Raw genomic sequence first — 15,035 nt, 5'->3', positions numbered from 1 at the left:
CCTCCCACCCGCCCTTTCAACAGCGCCTGCGGGCACCGCGGCAGCGCAGGCGCGGCTCCGGCGGATCCCGAAGCAAAGGCGGCGAGACCGGCGCCTGAGGGGAACGCGGGGGGGCGAGGTGGAGAGGGGGACGGCTCCGCGCCGCAGCTGAGCGGGCAGAGCTTGCTCGACCGCGGCCCCATTGAAAGGGCTGCCGCCGCTCCCGCCCCCTCCCCGCCTCCCGGAAGAACTCCCAGACGGGACGTGAGCGCGGAGCTGTGGCACCCGCGCCTGAGGGGAACGTGGGGAAGGGGGGCGCGCCGCGGCGCGGCTGAGCGGGCACAGCTTACGGGACCGCGGCCCCATTGAAAGGGCGGGCTACGATTGGACGGAGCGGAGAAAAGCGGGCTGGGAGTGGCGGGCCGGGATCGGACCTGCACGGCGGGAGCCAGAACCTCCCGGAGAGAGCGGCTCCTGTGCCCGAGCCAGGCTACGTGCCTGGAGCGGCAGCCGCGGGAGCCCCGCCCCAGCTCACCGCCGATCTCGCCCCGGCTCCCGCCGCTCCAGCGCCGTTTCCACCTCCGCCGCCGAACTGTCCCCCCCGCACCCCCCCCCCCGCCGTTTATTGCCCGCGGCCCGCACAGCCCCGCCCCCCCGTTCCAGCCCCGCCAATCCCCGCCCGCCGGTTCCTGAGAACCCCGCTAGCCCCGCAGGCCCCGCTCCCGGAGCCCCTCCCGCCCGCTCCCCGCCTCCCTCCCCTTCTCCTGGGAGAGCTCCCGGACGGGACGTGATTGCGGAGCTCCCACCGCCCTTCCGCGGTCCCAGCGGCACCTGAGGGGAACGGGGGGACGGGGCCGCGCGGAGGGGCCGCGCCGCGGCTGAGCGGGCAGAGCTTGCGGGACCGCTGCCGGATTGAAAAGGCGGGCTGTGATTGGACGGCGCCGAGGAAGGCGGGCCGGGATTGGCGGGCCAGACGCTGCCTCGGGCCCGGATTGGCGGGGCTTGGAGCCCGCGGGGCCGGGGCCGGGGGTGGCGGGAGGTGCTCGGGTGGTCGGGAGGAGGGACTAGGGCCGTGTCGGAGGGGCCCTTCCCGCGGGTCCGTGGCCGTCCCGGGTCCCGTCCCCGGGACCCCGTCCTCTGCCCCGCCCCTTGGTCGGGCTGCACCCCCGGGGTCCCGGCCCCAAGGCCCCTGCAGAGCCCCTCGGGGAGCCCCCCCCCGGCACACGGGGCGCTTCCGGGGCGCGAAGGCGGACTGTGCGGCATGGGGGACCGGGGAGCAGCGGCGACCTGGTGGGCCGGGGAGCGGGCAGGACGCAGAGCGGCAGTGCGCCTCTGACCGCCTCTCCCCACGCAGCAGTTCTGCTTCTACGGGGACTCAGACTGCCCCGACTGGGTGCTGGCTGAGATCAGCTCCCCGGCCGAAATCCTTTAAGTGCCCGCCCCCACCCCCATCCCCCTGCCCGCCCCAGGCCCGCTGCCCAGCCTCCTTCTCCTGCGCAGTCCTCGCTGCTGCCGAAGTTCAGCGCTATTTCAGTACTTGTTCTACTTGTGGTTCTGAAAAAAAGTTAGAATCAGGATAGCCAAAGCAACATAGAAAGTCTATTCCATCTTCAACTACATTACAGGGCAAAGGAAATAAGTGATCCTACCCATCAGCGGAACAGGGAAAGAAGGAAGATTAAGTCTGTGAGCTATATAAGAGAAAAATCACACTGTAACAACTTAGAAGATTGCTCCAAGACCACAGTCACAGGAAAAGGGAAGAGAGCCAGGGCCACAAACTGTAAGGCCAAAAAGATGATGGACACATCTGTGCATCAATCAGGTTCAGAGGTCACTGCATGCCCCAAGCCTAACGAGTTCTCTGGTTTATGTGTGTTATACACCTATTAATTACTCGAATAGAAAATTTACAATTGAACTTTCACAAAGCTTACAGAGTGATATCCCTGCACTGACCATTGCAGCGGAGCTTCCGCTACAGATTCTGACACGTCAGGTGACTGAATGTTTGCTTGTTTGCTAGGCTCTCCTTACAGTCCATCCAGGTCATGAAATATAGAGGGGATTTCTTGAGAGGCAGCTTTTAGACCTCATTCCCTTACCTTCATGGTCAATGCCATCAGCGTCACTCTCCCTGTCTTCTTGCTCTTCATCGAGAGCTCCCCGTGTTAGAATTAGCTCAGAGGGACCCATTGCAGAAGCATCAGGTCCTTGAAGGGAACAGAAACGGCTGTAGACAAACCAGCTTGCTAAAGGTAAGGGAGCGTGTGCACTGACAACTTCATTGCTGTGTTTCTGTGCAGACAGAACACCTGCTCTAAGGGGACAGAAAGCTGCTTGTGGATCCCAGACACAGGACAGACTCCATCAGCACCTACTCGCCTCATCTAAGGAACAGCGCAGCCAACAGCAGAGCTTTCTCCTATTCTGAGCTGACTGTTTCGCCTTTTCTAAAGTATTTCATTATTTCTAGTAGGTCCACTGCTTTAGCTACTCAGCGGGGTTTCTTCCAAACCTGTGACTGACACAGGAAGAGCTAAGTGTGACCAATCCCACAGCAACTAAAGCCCCGCTCCTCTAACACGGAGCTGCTTTCACACTTCTGCTGTGAGGACAAAGAAGCACTGTACTACTTCACAAGGCAAACTCTTCAGAAAACTTCTGCAGTAAACTTGATCCTCCTGGGGAGGTACCTGCCAGTGTGCTGCCCTGCACACACACGCTGCCCATGTCCTTCCACAAGTGTTCCAGCTGCTCTCTCTTTTGTTTATTTTGAGCTTTCTCCCGTAGATAAAGATTTACATGTGGATTCTGAGAACATTTAAAACATCGGGAGAAGAGAAACCTCACCCAAACCCAGCAGCCTGTCCCCCAGTCAGAGAGCAGAAGTCACTGTGCAGGTCTTACATTTCAACTGAGGTTACACAGAACTTCTGACTAAGCGTGGAAAGCAACCTCCGGTCAGGTGGGATTCTAGGACCTGTTCAGCAGCGCCGGGAAGCCAAACTCTGTGGAGCTGTGCCTGCAGAGAACTGTCCTTTGGACAGCCAGAACTCAAGGTGAGCAGAGCTACTGATTTTGGCACTGCAATTCAGTCTTTCTTACTAAGTCAAACTAGTACTCTTCACCGGTGCAGGAAGATACAGGGATAGTCTCAACAAATCCCTTTGGAAATTTATTTTTAAGAACTCTCTATCCATCTGAATGGAAGACACAATCTTATTTCCCAATCATTTTCACACAATTAGCTCAAATATTAGCACTAAACCAGTGAGCAACATCTGTTTTGCAAAACCTTTATCTTTGTAAAGATATGCTCCAGCACATCTAGGAAAAAAAAGGCAAACGGTGGACTCCTTCAGGACAGGAGTTTTCCCACAGTGAGTACGACTAGTAAATGAAATGTTAGACCCTCTCAACATAAAGGCAATTGTGTGCATAAAAGTGACCCAAGATACACTGTTCAGGTGTAAACCAGCTAAAACCACTTACCAGTGTTTTTCTCGGGCGCTCGTATTGTGGACGATACTCTCTGAAAAGGTGAATAAAGGGAGTGCGTTCAGTCTGAAAAACACATGATCTGTATTGCATAAGGATCATCCTGGAGGCTTCTTTTTACTCAAAAAAAAAAGTTTTCTCTAGGCTTTCATGTTTGAGAGACATTTCAGAAAGACTAACAGTACTTTTCTCCCCGGATTTGGATTCTGAAACCAACGGATGCAAAATCAATGAACATACTTCATTAAAACAGCAACAATTCAAAACTTGGTATGGAATTACAAGAAAAAAAATTACTTCACAGACTTGCTGGCACAGATAGCTTTTACTTTTTCACGGAACAGCACAAAAATTCATCTCTGAATAGTTCCTTTTTACTGCTGCTTTTTATGCTGATACTGGACACCCTAGGCTACCTTGGCTATGGCAACTGTACACTCCTTCAAATCAAAGGAGCAGACTCATGAATCAGGACCTTCAGGAAGTGGTCACTGGGTTGCGGACCAGAAGTCATCCCCTTCCCTCTCCTATTCATCTACAGCTTTAGAAAGCTGGGTAAAAAACTCACCCGGTCCTGTGCCAAACACTGCAGAAACACCAACCACCTGGAAAAGAAAACACACCAGAACTAGAGAGTAACTGAGCCAGATTTTTAATACAGAAAAAAAAAAACAACAAATGAAAACCAAACAAACGAACAATCCCCCACATCGACAACAAAAAAATCAACACCACCGAAAAACCCAACAACAAGGAACTACTAATCTAAACCTAACAACACCCATTGAATCAGCACAGTGGCCTAAGAGTGGGCAGTAACACTTCTGCTTCTGTCCATCCCGCTTTCAAACTCTTCCTCCGCTTGCTGTTCGTGTTTGTTACTTCTGCTTTTTGGTTGCCGGTGATTTTCTGTTTGGTGAGTTGTTGGGGTATTTTGGGGGGTGTTTCTTTGGGGAAGGAGGTTTGTTTGGTATTTTTTAACACTGTAGGGCAATTCAAAAGAAAGGTCAAGTCTTTCTGCTGTTGACTTGTTTACTGTTAATAACCCAAGTTCTCATTCTGCATCTAGGGTTATAAGCGGTTAGCAAGTATCAGCGTACTAGAATTAAAGTGCAAAAGAGACAACAAGAACCGACCTTTTGGCTCTGAAACAGTCTAATACTTTTTATTTAGCCAAAGCACATTTAAAAGGTCCCCAGAACAGCAAGAGAGGGAGAATTTAATTAGTTGCTATGATAATACATTCAAAATGCACATCTACTTTCTAATGTCAACTTGTCTCTCATTACACTTCTGGCCATTTGTTCTGCTTGCGTTAAATCAATTCTCTAAAAATACCTCGAACTAAGACTATTACCAGCCAGAATCCTACATCCTCTAATGAAAATTCTCCCTCTTTTTCATAGGCAAGACAGTCTCAACTACTGACTTCCAAATGGAAGACCTTTCCCAACACAGCCTTGCATTTGATCATTAATACAGTAAATATGCAGACAGCTCTCCAAAGGATTTTAAGCATTAAGGCTAGGCACTGTGCCAATATATATAAATATTTATACTTTCCCTGCACTTCAGTACAAGCTGCCTTTTACTCCGTAATCCTCTTCATATGACCTGCTCTCCATCCAGCGCTCCAACAGTCCTGACAGGCAGATAAATATGACCTGATCAGCAAATAAGGAACAGGAAGTATGTTAGTTCTGTATATGGGACCACTACAATCCCTTTTGAAATTCTGTATATTGTTCCACATAGGACACTTACAATATTTTTGGTTTGGCTCTGTTATCATTATCTACATGAATGGAATCGTTTCGTTCCTGGAATATCCACACAGCCAAGAAGGCTTGCTTTTTCTTTAGTAAAAGCTGATGACAAACACAATCGGCTAAAACCTTTAGCACGGACTACGGGATCATTAACAGCCTCCAGTGTATAGTGTTGTCAGAGAAACAATTTTTAATTTGTCCTCTCAAAACCTGGTTGAGTGGAAGAACAATCTTCTTCTTGCACAAGCAAATATAAAGGGGTTTTTTTTGTTCATTTATTTGTTTTTGAGATTCTTTCCCTTCTTCCTACGTAGTACATTGCCCAACTGTACTTGGCACTTTCAGAACAAGGAAAATTACCTCAGGTGGGAAATGCTGCAGCAAAGAACACTGCCTCCTACCAGCCAATCTTAGCTTTCATCTTGTGATTAATCACAGTTCAATATTAAATTATTCAGGCTGCCATTCAGTGTGACAAGCTGCAGTGTAACAAGCTGCACACAGGTCATCAACAGATTACAGTTGCAAAGGGCAGTGCAAAGCTCCTTTACAGAAGGACAGAACGGTGGGGGTTGGACAATACCTCTGGAGATCATCTAGTCCAATCTCTGCTGCTCAAAAAGCGGGATTAGGTAGAACGGGTTGCTCACGACTTTGCCTGAGCAAAAGCGTTTTAAGCATCTCCGGGGATGGAGACTCCACAATTTCTCTGGACCAGTCCAGACGAGGACTTCTGAAGTTATTGTTTTCAGTGGGAAGGTAGGGACAGAAAGAAGCGATCCCAAAACTTCAAACCCATCCCCACAGCGGTCCAGAGCAGCTCGAGCCCAGGCTGCTGCCTTCCCAGGGCCGGGCTCTTCTCTCTGCGGGGCACCCAGCAGCCGGCCACTGCCCTGCCCGGCGGCCCCGAGCGCTTCAGGCCCGGCCCGGCCAACGCCTCGCTCTGCGCGGGCGCCGCTTCCCAGCCCGCCCCCGAGCGCCGGGCCCTGCCTCGCGGTCGCCGCCTGGCAGCGCAGACCCCGCACCGCGGGGTGTGTGTGTGTGTGCGCAATGCCAGGGCACATCCGAACCCGGCGGCACGCAGGTGCAAGTTTCTCCGCAGAGGCGAGAAGCTTGCCTGTCGCTTCCCCTGCCTGCAGTCGCCCATGGCCGCGGGAGAGGTAGAAGAGCGGCCGCCCCCCCCGCCGCCGCGCCCAGCTTACCCCGAGGACGATCTCCGTCGGATGTGCCGCCGTGGGTCGCTTCCGGGGGGGGAAGGCGGCGGCGCAGCCCCGAGAGCATCTCCAGGGCACGGCGGGACCGAGTGGGGCGGGGTCGGGGTCGGGGTCGGGAGCGGGAGCGGGAGCGGGAGCGGGAGCGGAACGGGGCGGTGCGGCGGAGGGGCTGGGGTCCTCCGCCGCGAGGAGGGGCTGCCCCCGAGAGGGAGCTGCCCGCGCCGGTGCCTGCCGCCGCCCACGAACCTGCCGCCCGCGCCCGGCGCCGCCGAGCGCCCCGCCCTGTCCCCACAGCGGGAAGCGGCGCGGCGAGACGGCGCTACGGGCGCGGGGCGGGGTCCGGGTCGCGGCGGAGGTCAGGCAACAGGATAGACGCCTCTCTGAGGCAACGGGGCCTCTCGCCGCCATCTTGAGTGTGGTATAAGGCTAACTTGCTGTCCTGGCGGCGCCATGTTGAGTGTGGCCCCGAGGCAAACTTCCGGGTAGGGGCCGCCATCTTTAGTGTGGTCTCAGGTGAGTTCCGGTCTCGGCGGCGCCATCTTTACTATGGGCTTGGCGGACTTCCGGCCCGGGGCCTTGGAGGACTTCCGGCCCGGGGTCTTGGCGGACTTCCGGCCCGGGGCCTTGGAGGACTTCCGGCCGGGGCCTTGGAGGACTTCCGGCCCGGGGCCTTGGAGGACTTCCGGCCCGAAGCCTTGGAGGACTTCCGGCCCGAGGCCTTGGCGGACTTCCGGCCCGGGGCCTTGGCGGACTTCCGGGCCGGGGCCTTGGCGGACTTCCGGGCCGGGGCCTTGGCGGACTTCCGGGCCGGGGCCTTGGCGGACTTCCGGGCCGGGGCCTTGGCGGACTTCCGGGCCGGGGCCTTGGAGGACTTCCGGGCCGGGGCCTTGGCGGACTTCCGGCCCGAAGCCTTGGAGGACTTCCGGCCCGGGGCCTTGGCGGACTTCCGGTCCGGGGGCTTGGCGGACTTCCGGTCCGGGGCTTTGGCGGACTTCCGTGCCGGGGCCTTGGAGGACTTCCGGCCCGGGGCCTTGGCGGACTTCCGGGCCGGGGCCTTGGAGGACTTCCGGCCGGGGCCTTGGAGGACTTCCGGCCCGGGGCCTTGGAGGACTTCCGGCCCGGGGCTTTGGAGGACTTCCGGGCCGGGGCCCTGGAGGACTTCCGGTCGCTCTCTACTTCCGGCGACCGAGTTTACCCAAATTAGCGTCCCTCGCTAATTTTTGTGCTTTCGCCCCTAAAAATCTTCATGTTATTCCCCCCCACACACACCCCGGGAGAGACGGGAGACCGCAAGTCCCGCCGTGCCGCCGGAACCGGCCCTTAACTTGAGCAGGGAGCGCTGCACCGGTACGAGAGCCACTGCGCATGCGTTGCCGTTCCCGCGCCTGACCGCCCTTACTTACCACGTGATCGCCGGCGTCTTGCCAACGACTGCGCAGGCGCCGGCGTCGCCAGTTTGGCTTCCCCGCCGCCTGACCGCCGGGCTTCGCTTCCTTACTGCGGCTCCCCCTCCACTTTTTCGGCTCCCTGGGGTTCCCCCACCCACATTTTGGGGCCACCTTGGCTACCCCGCCGCCTGACCGCCACGGAGAGAAGCTTTTTAGAATTTCACACGATTTTCCCAAACTGATCCCAGAAAAGCAGAACTCAGTAGAAACAGTACAGTCATCGGGCATGCGCGAGTTTGTCGTCATGTACCCTGGGCATACCACGTGATCGAAGCGCTTTTTGTTTTGCGCAGGCGCGAGTTCCGTTCCGTTTGTTGCCCAAACTTTCCGCTTCGGTTTCGGCGATGCGCAGTTTTTATTTGCAGTGCCGCGGGCGGTCAGGAGGTGTCACCGACGAGTCGTTCATCACGCTCAGTGTTTCGCCTTCACCGTCAGGTAGCATCAGCGATTTCTCTTTTTACTGCTTTTGCCTTTCCTCTGACGAGGTTTCTCGGAGACTCGAGGGGGGATCAAACCAAATAAGAAGGACACTCAAACGGTTCAAGAGGTTTTGAACAACAAACGTTTAATTCTATTTGAAGGAGGGGAGAGAATCGGTATAGCTAAGGAACTATGACTAGTACAGATGATAGATGATGATGTATTTCTACTAGTGAGTTCATCTACAAAACACTTGTAGCCCAGATCAGATCTTTGATTTTCTACTATTTACCAGTAACACTTACACTACAGGAGAAGAAAAACGTAAAACAAAACACTCAAGAAGAACTTTCTTTTAAAACCAAGTAACTGGTAGCCCCACACAGCTGCTGTGACTATGGCAACTTTTGCTGTGAGCAAAAGTAGGTGGTGCCAGTGTGGAAGTGGCTTTAGGAGCCACTGCTGAAGGAAGTACTGCTTGTTCTGATCCTTGCAGCCTACTTGACTTGCCTCTGTGCTGTGTCTTGACTTAAGACACAGTCCATGGAATCTAGGTTCAGTAGTATTTAGCTTGTGCTCTCTCTTGGACACTGGAAGGGTTTTGCAGACTGACGCTTGCTGTCCCTTTAGCTGTCAGTGGCCTTTCTTGGTATTTGGCAGTCATGACGGGGCTGTTAACCCAGCTTTTTCAAGAGTTGTTTCAGTGTAGCTTTCACTGTCTTGGGTGCCAGATTCCTGCCACAAAATATGCCTGTGTAATGTTGCTACGCAGCCAAAGGATCCTTCCCACACAGGCTTTTCTGCGTTGCACATTTACTTAGCCAGTCTCCACTCTGAAGAGAAGTCAGGGCTTCTTGACTGTTTATAGCCTTCATTTGGAGCCAGTTATTGTCTTTCTTAAGAGAATTATGACATAGTCAGAGGCTGAGCTTACCCTTAGAAACACAGCATGACTGACAAGGCTATCTGTGGAGCATGTCCCATTTCCAGAGAGGATTCAATGACAGTTACTTGGGTTATAGGAAGACAGCTGGTGACAGCTGGCAAGTTTATCCTTTTACCATCGTGGCTGTCAATGCTGCTGTTCTTCCTTTAGTTCCATTTCTATGCACATCAGTTCTGCAGCCATGCTGATTAAGTGCAGAGGATGAATTGTTATTTCAGCCTCTTAGAGATCCTAGTCCCATTAATGGTCTAGCTGGCAAGAGGAGGGTTTGGTGGGGGGGTGTTATCTTTTCCCTTCACACTTTTGTCATTTGATTGATAAGAGGTAATTCTTCAGCTCAGTTTTCACTCCTGATGCTACAGTGTCACATGTACTAGGGAAAGATGCAAGTTAACAACTCTACATTGCATTTAGCTCTCAGGAGTAGTTTCCCATCTGTCCCATCTGTGGCACAAAATTAGAAAGCAGTCCTTCCAGCATGCAACTCTGCCCTGCCTTTCCCCCAGCCAAGTTATTCAGTCCACAGATTGTTAATTTTGTCACCTCTTCTTTGCAACCAACAAAATACATGTGAAAAGAAACTAGTTGCAGGCTATAAAAGTGTAACTGCAAGTACTGATTGAAAGTGGAGCTGAGCTTCCTGGTCTTTTCACAGCTTTCTTGCCAAACTCTCTGGCTTCCCTGGATCTCAATTCTCTATGGGAGAAGTAACCTGCTAAAAGCCACACAGAAAGATCAGCTAACAAGGGCAGAGTAGCCTTCCCTACCCTCAGCTGCAGGTTTTATTAACTCCTCCAAGCTGCAACTAGTATTGCGGATTTTTTTTGCTCCTGCTGTAACACAGCCCCTGTAGGTCATAAATCACTGTGGGCATCATCACAGAACAACCTTGCTGGCCCTGTTATTGTTATTAGGTCTAGAAAGATGAGTTGCTGACCTTTACCAAGTGCTATTTCTGTTGACTGCTAAAAACCTTCAGAGCAAAGTTGTGTGTTTCCTAGTTGTGTGAGCCACTCTTTAACTGCCTGAGAGCTTTTTGAATCTTAGCGAAGGAATCTGTGAAGATAGCCACAGTTATTTCAAAGGGGAGCCTAGTTTACTCTGCATATACTCTAAGGAAAGGTAAGCTTCAGGCCCTGACTGCTGGTACCGAGTGCTACTGCTTAATCACATTCACATAGCTTGTGGTTTGCTTGTAACAGGAGAGCAAGCTCCCGTGTAGGAGGAGGCATGTACTGCTGCCCACCACACAGACTGCCCACTCTTGGTGTGGGCAGCCCAGTGCTGGTCTATGCTCTAAGAAGCTCATTGGGAGTACAGTAGCAGGGTTGGAAACACGGCATCGTATATTCCACTGATTTCAGGATAACAGTTGTCAAATGCTTGCTATTCTGCTCGGCACCTCAACTCTTCTGGGTATTACCTGCAAAGCTAATTTTAAGCAAAGCTTCCAAGCTGTACCAAGCAGTACAGGATACAGGTAAAGGAACTGCCAGTTCCACAGTTGTGCAAAGTATGGAAGAAAACACCACCTTTCTAAATGCATCATAAGGGATGGGGGTAGGGTGACTCTGGAAAGATTTGATGTTGATGTTCGTGGGAAAGTTGAAAACCAGAAGCATACGAAAGGTCCCTGTATTTTCTCTTCTTTTAGGGTGAAGGATGACAAAATTGTATTACTTTAATTCCATCGGGGAAGTCTTAAATATTTTTTTGCTAAGGGACGTATCTTAGGGCAGCGAGGGACATGCATGCATAGGTGCACTGCTCCAGCTTCCTCCTTGCACAGCGTTTGTCCTCCTCAGGACAAACGCTGAAACAGCAGAGAGGCAAAGCTCCAGCCTGATGCTAGAAAACTGAATGGGAACTGTATGAAGCTGAGTTCTCATCCAGCAGTTTAATCACTGGTGCTGTACACAGATCGCCTCAGAAAATGCCTCTGTTTCCATCCTGTCTGTAAAGAAAGGAAAAAAATCCCTTAGCTTTCTTGACGAACTTAGTGATGTACTCTGCTCACAGTAAGAAGTACATGTATCTAAGAAATGGGTTATGAACTTGGTTCTATATAAAAGGAGTTGAAGCAAGGTCATGGGTAAGCACGCTGCTGCTCTACACATCCCCATGTTCATTGCTCTCTGATAATGAGTAACAGTTGGGATAAAAGGTTTTTGATGAAGCAAAACACAAATGTTTTTCTCTGCCTCTTTTTGTGAATGTTCACGTAAGCCTAGATACAGATGACCTTCCTTTGTTACTCGTTTATTGCCCTGTGAGAGAGAAAAAAAATGCTGTATTTGGTATGTGCAATCTTCAAAATCAAGACCGAGGCCTGCAATCTGATTTTAGAGACACAACTGTAAATAACAAGTAACTCTGAAGGAACTGATAGAATAATTCCACATTAATGCTAATATTATAGCTGAGACTGGAATTTGCCGTTTATCTTTTAAATTACCAGCATAGCATATGCATATTTACCTTGATTAGGAGCTTCAGATCATTCCTTCCATTGTGTTTAATGTGAACGTGCAAGGTCTAGGTTCTATCTGTGGTAGAAGTCTTTCCCAGCCTTTCAGAAATTGTACTGCAAGCATTACATGGCTGCCCTTGGTAAATTTCTGACTCTACTGACAATTGCTGGGTATAATCAGTGACGTAATGAACATTAACTGTGTCACCTGTGTGACACAGGCCAAAATGCCATAGCAGCCAAGGGCTAAAACTCTCCTGTTGAAAGAATAAAGCTGATTGCTCTCTCTTTGGGACAGTATCAACTTTGTACAGGTTTGCCACAGATCGTGAGCCTGTTTTAACACTCACGATCTCCTTCCTAAAAGGAGGCATAATGGAATCTTGGTGTAGAACAAGAAAGAGAGGGACAGCTCGTAGCAAGCTGGGAAGGATAACAAGCCAGAAAAGCAGAGCATTTGGGAGAAAGGGAACCCTGGTCAGGAAAAGAGACAAACAAACGTACTGGTCAGGCCACTATCCAAACTGGGAATTTTATAGGGTGCACAGGAATGTGTTGTAAAGTTTATGAAGGATTTCTGAAGAGCTCATCACCCACCGTTATCAGACAGAAAAGCCATTATCGAGCCCTGGTCTGATAAATGGTCAAAGAGCCCTGAAGAATTCCATAATGGAATGCAGAGTGAGATAGTGGGGTACCTAGTGGAAGATTACACCAGAGGAATGAGCAAGAACAGCCTCATACTGGTCTCTTGACATTTCTGAAAATCTCTAGATGCTTAGAATGAAGACAAAAACAGACTCCAATTAGCCAATTTGGGAACACTTTAGCTGGAGTTTTGTATGCCTTTTGGCAACTCCAAAGAGGAAGAACACCAGCCATGAAAGCCATGCAGCAGTGCCCCAGCCTGATGACGTCACGATGCTATAACCGTGGAGCTGCTGCCTTCCCATAGTGTTGGGCAACCCTGCTCCTTTCAAATGCAAAACCCAAAGGTGAATTACTGCAGTAGCAAGTTTTCATCTTCCCTTTGAAAGATTTGCTTGTGAGACCCTTAGCCTGGGTCACTCTCACAGTGCACCAGATTTCCATGAAACTCACGGTTACTTCTCACTTTTGCCCACCTCTGTCTCAGTCTCAGAATTTCAAGTGGTGTCACCTCTGGCCCCCAGACTGGGTTAGCTGAATGCTAAGACTGGGTTAGCTGAATGCTATGGAAAATAATAAGCCACAATTTAAGATGCTGTGCATGATAAAGCAGGTGCTACAGAGGAGATGTGATTAAGAAACTGGTTTGAGTGAAGTGACTGTAGACTTTTTCCACTTCTGTAACAGAGCACTTGGAGACAGGTGCTGACAAAAAATGTCCCATTGCTGAGGTCTTCCCCTTGGCTTGTGTAAGCTGGAGCTAGGCCAGAGTATCAGGTTGCTTTATGCCATGAAAAGCTAGAACTCTGATCTGGAAAGAATTGGAACTGCCCATGGAATGCTGTCAGACACATGATCAGACAGCATTTGCTAAGGAGAGGATGATTGGGCCTCAGATACCCAAGATCAGCAGTGAGAAAACAAAGTTTGCAGCCATGGCAGCGACTGTTGTCTCTTAAATGTTACCCTCTACAGGGCTTGGCATCCTGAGGTGTAACGGAGACTTAGTCCTTCTTGTGGTGAGTGAACAGGGCCAAAGGAGCTGAAATACCTTGCACAAATCAGGGAATGACTGCTCCTATTGCTGACTGTGGGTATCTGTGATCGCACGTACATCTGCGGACTCACGCCTCGTGCAGGCACCCTCTTACCTTCTGCCTCAGTGTTGTGAAAATTCCTGGTGCCAAGCGAGAATGACACAGAAAATTTGCCTGTCAGTTATATGAAACAATTGAGGCTTCTTGGCTCTTAGCCCACATGGAGCGATTGTTATCTTCAGCTGTTTTCAATAAGCTTTGCAGATTAGAACAAATGACCAAGATTAATATTCTGCGAAAAAGTATAAGCTTTCCTTAGTAATTAAAAAATATTGTAAAAATGGAAATATTTTCCATGCAGGGAGGAATATCTTCCAAACAATGACAGTATTAGTACCGTTAGCTAATAGCCGTGAGCTGTCAACTTTAATATTCACACACACATATATATTATTTCTAGATATGGTTGCATATGTAAAGAAATTACCTATGTGCTAGTGGTAATTGAATTCTGTTATTATTGCTTTAGGGTTTTACACATAGTGACTTAAACCCTTTCCAACCTGGAGGTGGGGTTAAAAGTTGAGGCAGAACTTCTCCAACTTTCCCTTCTCATTCTAGATTTACAGGCTCAGCTACTTGCTGCTGCAAGAGAACAACTGCTGACAGCTGTTAAATGATGACTCCTTTCTGTAAGAAAGTGACTGTAATGACTGTAAGAAAGCAGTAATTGTGCTATAAGACATTGGCAATTTTCTACAGCAGTCTTTTGGTGCTGTAAAATAGGTCCCACAGAAGAGCTTGGCGTAAAGGGAGGGAAAGGAAGAAGGAATGCATACAGTGGTCCTGGAAAAAAAAAACAACTAAGATATAAAGTAGTATTTAAAGTTAGCAGTAGCTTAGATAAATGGGTAAATACTACATACAAACACACACATACAAGTATATACAAGGGAGTATAAGTTTGTACACTGAAAAACTATCAAGTGCAGAAATCTTTAAATTACAGTGTGCATCTTTTGTCCTGCTTAACTCCTGGAAGCTTGTGACACGGACCAGCAGGGATAATCTCTGTAGTGTTCTGAAAACATCTGGGAGACTAGGATGCTGTTAAATGTGTCTGTAAGTGAATTGGTTTTGCATATGAATGCAGTGTTCCTGAGAGAAAGAGGCATTGGTTCAGTAATATGGTAAATCTTGTATGGCACCCAAGAATTTTTAGCTACCTGGCATAAAGTGCTGACACACAGACAGGCTAACTCATGGTGCACATTTGCTTAAAATATCTTCCAGATTCCCTCTTTCTGTGGGGCTTTTTTGCCTTGTGCTGCAGTAAAGAACCCACCCGAGAGATTCTGCTCTGGCTGGTTTTCCACAAATATCACCCGCGCTTCGGGCCGTGTCGCCCCCGTGGCCCCGCCTGCAGACCACCGGCTCTCTCAGGTCTTCAAGTCCTTGGGCAGCTGTGAACAAGCCCGTGCCCCCTTCTCCCTCCTTCTTCCATGGTTGCCTCCTGAAGTTACATCTGCCTGTCTGAGCGGGTGAGCGCTGAGCGAGGCACCCGTCCCGCCCGCAGCCGCCGCCGGGCGCGTCCCGTGCCCCT

The 15,035-nt window shown here is 50.6% G+C and overlaps 2 long non-coding RNA genes across 2 annotated transcripts; both read right to left on the bottom strand.

Annotated features, from left to right (window-relative positions):
- Positions 1 to 1,556: 1,556 nt before the first annotated feature.
- Positions 1,557 to 3,270, bottom strand: LOC116796583. The gene is made up of 2 exons (XR_004360420.1): positions 2,676 to 3,270; positions 1,557 to 2,192 (listed from the first exon to the last, which is right to left on the bottom strand). It is a non-coding gene; the product is annotated as an uncharacterized LOC116796583 (long non-coding RNA).
- A 5,789-nt stretch (positions 3,271 to 9,059) lies between these two features.
- On the bottom strand, positions 9,060 to 15,028 carry LOC116796584. Its single transcript, XR_004360421.1, has 3 exons — positions 14,778 to 15,028; positions 12,872 to 12,936; positions 9,060 to 11,231 (listed from the first exon to the last, which is right to left on the bottom strand). It is a non-coding gene; the product is annotated as an uncharacterized LOC116796584 (long non-coding RNA).
- Between the last annotated feature and the right edge of the window lie 7 nt (positions 15,029 to 15,035).

Source organism: Chiroxiphia lanceolata, chromosome 20, assembly GCF_009829145.1.
Source record: "Chiroxiphia lanceolata isolate bChiLan1 chromosome 20, bChiLan1.pri, whole genome shotgun sequence".
NCBI lineage: Eukaryota > Metazoa > Chordata > Aves > Passeriformes > Pipridae > Chiroxiphia > Chiroxiphia lanceolata.
The sequence above is the reverse complement of the archived record's forward strand: the minus strand, read 5'-3'. Positions and strand labels throughout refer to the sequence as shown.